Source organism: Cervus elaphus, chromosome 9, assembly GCF_910594005.1.
Source record: "Cervus elaphus chromosome 9, mCerEla1.1, whole genome shotgun sequence".
Classification (NCBI taxonomy): Eukaryota; Metazoa; Chordata; class Mammalia; order Artiodactyla; family Cervidae; genus Cervus; species Cervus elaphus.
In genome coordinates, this window is record NC_057823.1 from 31,881,863 (window position 1) to 31,887,067 (window position 5,205).

A 5,205-nucleotide genomic window follows, 5' to 3' on the forward strand; every position below is an offset into this window, starting at 1 on the left:
GTGCATGTGAAAGCTTCCCTCCAGAAGATACTGGTGTTTAGGAGTGTGGCAGAGGGAGACGGTAAAGCTGGTGCCCTGGAAGCCTCCAGATTCTTGTTAAATTAGATGCCTGCACCGCAGGCCAACACTTTATGATAAGTACAACGCTTTGGGGATAGGTGAGTGAGTCCTTGTGTACAAATGCTTAAGAGCCATTTCTCAGTTTACTATGGCCTTGAGGGTCTCATGGATGCAAGCCCTGTTGGTTTTTGAGAGAAAGATGTTTTCAGCACTTGTTTCTCAGGTGCAGGTCTTAAAAGTTGGGGTGCCTCATCTGGAGAGAAACTCCAGGTTTGAGTTCCATCCCAAATGTAGGTCACTTGGTAGGATTGTATCTCAGCCTCTCCTAACTGCTTCCATTGGTTTTTCTCTTGCCAGACATCTGAGGCATCTAGGCTTCCCCGGTTGGCTCACTGATAAAGAATCCACCTACAGTGCAGGAGCCCTGGGCTACAGTCCAGGGGTCACAAAAGAGTCAAGACATCACTGAGTGACTCAACAACAATAGGAGTCATTCAGCTAGCTTGCAAGTATTTCTTCAAAAGAAATTGCTCTGTATGTGGTTGTATATTTGGTGTGTCCCAGGAAGGAGGCAAGTTCAGGATATGCCAACATCACCACCTTGAACCAGAACCTCTTACTCAAAGCTGTAAAGTGTATATCCTTTACAAGTCTAGGCCAGCTGAAAGATCACAATGACGATGACACCACAGTTGGGCAGGCCAGTTATTATCAACAACAAAAGGGTTACATGTGATATTCTTCCTGCCATTCAAACATCTCTGACATTTTCTCCAAACACTCCTTCACATAGAGTAGTGGTTCCTCTTGTTCAGAGTTCATCCTGGTCAGCCTCATATATTCTATGATTACAGCTCACATCAGCAAGTTCCCAGTACCAGCCCAGATCTGCATCCATGGCTCCGTATCTCACTTCCCAGTAGCTTACTGGTTAGGACTCATTATGCCCCATGAGCAACTTCAAACATTGTCTCAATTCAGGGTACTATCATTCACCCAAACACTTTTACTTCTTATAATTAGAACTGTGAGAATCACATCTGCCTCACAGAGTTGCTCTGAAGATGAAGCTCTCTAATCTGGTGTAAAATAGTAGGTATTCACTACCTATTAGCTGCCATTACCAATAATATTACTTATTATTAACTAAACTTCCAGCACCTTGTATCTTTTTAAATGTTGTCTGATTTTTAAATGTCCCCAAAGCTTCATATTTTTCTTTTTCTCTACCTTCTGTGCAAGTAATTTAGTGACACTTTTTCATCTCTGCTCAGAATTGTTTGAATAACTCCCATGCTCAAAAATAATTATTTCAGCAGGATCAACTCCAGAGTCCTTAACACCTTGTGCTCAGTTGTGCCCAACTCTTTGCTACTCTGCTGACTATAGCCTGCCAGGCTCCTCTGTCCATGGGATTCTCCAGGCCAGAATACTGGAGTGGGTTGCCATCCCCTCCTCCAGGGGATCTTCCCAACCCAAGAATCGCACCCAGGTCTCTGGCATTGCAGGTGGATTCCTTACCGTCTGAGCCACCAGGGAAGCCCCCTTAAACTTGTTATGTAATAGTTTTACACAGTGGGCCCAGCCTAGTTTCTCAACCTCATTGACTGCATCCCAGAATATTCCTCAGCGCTTTCTGGCCCTTCATACGGCACACTCCCTTCGCATTTACTGCTTCCTCTGCTGGGAGCACGGGTGATTTTCTCTTCCCCTGTAATGCCATTCTCACTGCTCTATGAGTCTGACTGCTAAGGACTCAATCACCTGGTTACCTTAAATGTCTTTTTTTGTTGTTGTTGAATTGAGCCAATGAGAGCACCTGCAAGAGATCCAATGACAGAAAGAGAGCAAGCTCTGGGTGTTTACTTCTCCTCTTCTTCCCTACCACGGTTCTGGACTTGGTGGTACCCCTTAGTAAATACAGCTTCTCTCAAGTGGCCCATCCTTTGCAGCTACAACTTGGAAGCAGGATCTAATCACATCACTGTTTTTAGGCCTTGCAATGATGTTGCCTTCCTGCTATTACTGGCATCTTCATTTAAAAATATCTTCAAAAATCCTAGCCTATGGGAATTTGAGCTCGTCTCCTCTTAAGAGCACACTCGAGTTACAGCTATCAATATTTACAGAACAACCATCAGGAGAAAAGACTGGACTCAACCAGAAACAAAGAATCTTCCACAAAAGAAGAAGAAACCACAGCAATACAGGTAGGAATAAGCAGAGTCATGATACAGTCAGTCCCATACCCAAGGGTTGGTGACTCACAAATGAGAGAATAATTAAAATTGCAGAGATTCTCCCAAAAGAGTGAGGCATCTGAGCCACACATCAGACTTCCCAACCTGGGTGTCCTGTGCCAGGCAGATGACCCCAAGAACATCTCACTTTGAAGGCCAGTGGGGCTTTACTTTCAGGAGTCCCAGAAGTGTGTGTGTGCGTGCATGCTCAGTCATGGCTGTAGCCCGCCAGACTCCTCTGTCCATGGAATTTTCCAGGCAAAAATAATGGAGCGGGTTGCCGTTTCCTACTCTAGGTGGTCTTACTGCAATCCATCTACTGGTGGGTGAGTCTGGAGCATGAGACTTTGTATGCATCCTATAAGACTGGAATTTCTATCGGCCAAGGGAGATAGAAATTCCGGTCTTACAGGATGTACACAAGGTCTCCAGATCCACCCACCAGTAGACAGGCTGCATTAAGACCCCAAAACCCAGCTCTACTCACCAGTGGGCAGGCACTAGTCCCCAGATCCCTGAGCCAGCCCACCGTCTACCCTGCTCGTCTCACGCACCAGCTGAGAAAGGTGTTAAAGATGTCAATGTAAGACTGGGATGCTCTAACACTTCTAGAGAAAAAGAAAGGGAGCACACTTTGAATAAATCGCAGCAATATGTACCATGTGGTCCAGCAATTCCATTCCCAGGTATATATGCCAAAGAAAATGAAAAAACATTAATTCAAAAAATACAAGCATCCCTATGTTCACATAGCATCATTATTTATAACTGCCAAGATACAGACGCAACCTACCTGGCTTTCAACAAATCAATGATGTATGGCAGAAAACCACAAAATTCTGTAAAGCAATTATCCTTCAATTAAAAAATTTTAATTGTGCAGTACATATACACACAAGGGATTATTACTCAGCTATAAAAAAAATGACATTTTGCTATCTGCAACAACATGGGTGTACTTGGAGGGCATTATGCTTAGTGATACAACTCAAAGACAAAAATCGCATGATATCACTTATATGTAGAATCTAAAATCTTCTCAAATAGTGAATATAACAGGAGAAACAGGGAAAACAAACTAGTGGCTACCAGTGGGGAGAGGGAAAGAGCAAGATCAGGGTATGGGATTAAGAGAGACAAACTACTGTGTATAAAATAGAGCTACAAGGATATATTCTACAGCACAGGGAATATAGCCAATATCTTATAATAACTATAAATGGTGTGTAAGGTTTAAAAATTGTGAATTACTATATTGTATACTATACTGAAACTTACATAATATTTTTAAAAACATTATTTTAAATAAAAAAGATTTTAAAATATCCTAGCTAACCTGCCAAAACATATGAGAAAAGACCAGATAAACCCAAGTTGAGGGATAGTCCATAAAATAACTAGCCTCATCTCTCTAAAAATGTCGAGTTTTTATACACAAACACACCCTTCTCCACCCCAAAGTAACTGAGCAACTGTTCTAGATTCCAGAAGACCATAGAGATGTGATAGATTACAGAAATTGTGTCTTAAGGTTTCTGAAATTTGATAATCACACCCCTAATCATGTAAGAAAATGTTCTCATTCTCAGGAAATATATAGGGATAGTCTTGCTGCCTACAAATTATTCTCCAACAATTTAAGGAAAATGTACATATATATATATATACACACACACACACACATGTGTATGTTCATATATTATACTATACTGCATATATAGAGAGAGAGAAAGCAGAGAAATCAAATGTTTATATTTGGTGGATCCTGGCAGATACACCTGTTGAAACTCCACTTATCCATAGACAATCAAATTTACCCTTATCTTTCTTTTAATAATGGTATCAATAAAGCATATTATTCTTTATATCCAATTCTCATTTTATCCTTATGACACTCTATGAAAAGCACCTCTTGAAAACCCAGAGGACTGAGGTAAATCCTGAAGCATGGGTCTGTTTGTCTCCATGGTGCAAGTTTTTGAGCCTGCTGCTGCCTTCTGCCCTGGACAATATTTGATACCCTGTCTCCCACGCTTCCTGAGCACTTGGCACATATGTCTCCTACTGTATTTATCTTGTGATACTGTATATTTTTTTAAAACATGTGCATCTTAAGGTTGGAGGTAAGCACAAAGTCTGATGCAATAATAAAGTCAAGGAAGGAAGTGTGTGCACACCCCTGCAGGAAAGACATTTCACTGCACCCTGGAGTGGATGGCAGAGACAACATTGTCTACAACTGCCCTATCACCATGACAGCGATTCTCCACCTGTGGCTGCTGAGCACCTGAAATGTGTGGCCAGTCAGCGTGAACTGAGATGTGGTTTAAGTATATGTGCACATGAGTATTTACTGTGAGCCATCGTTTTGAAAAAAATTGTACAATATCATTTTTTTTTCACATTGATTCCCCACTGAAATATTACTTTGGATGTATTGGTTTAAATAAAATACATTAAAATTAATTTTAAATTTCTTTTTTTTTTTAACATGCTGACTGTAAATTTAAAACTACACATGTACCTCACAGTATGTTTCTTCTGATAGTGCAGGTCGACACAGATGAGCAAGCTGCTTTGCTCACTCTGATCATTGAGTAACAAGAGCAGCAAGTTATTTTGCCTTCTTCATTCCTTCTGAAAACTAAGAGTGAGGTCCACTGGGGCAGTATTCTTGAACTGTAATGTACATGTAACTCACCAGCAGACAGTCTGATCACTGGGTCTGAGGCAGGCCTGTGACTCTGCATTTCTAACAAGCTCCCCTGTGCTGCTGCTGGCCCAGGAGCAGAGGGTGACTAAGGCAAGCCAGGCTTTAATATGATGCAGGCGTTGGCACATAAATGTTTCATTAACCTAAGCAAAGTCAAATATTAGGAAGTCTAATTGCTGCTGACCACCTCTG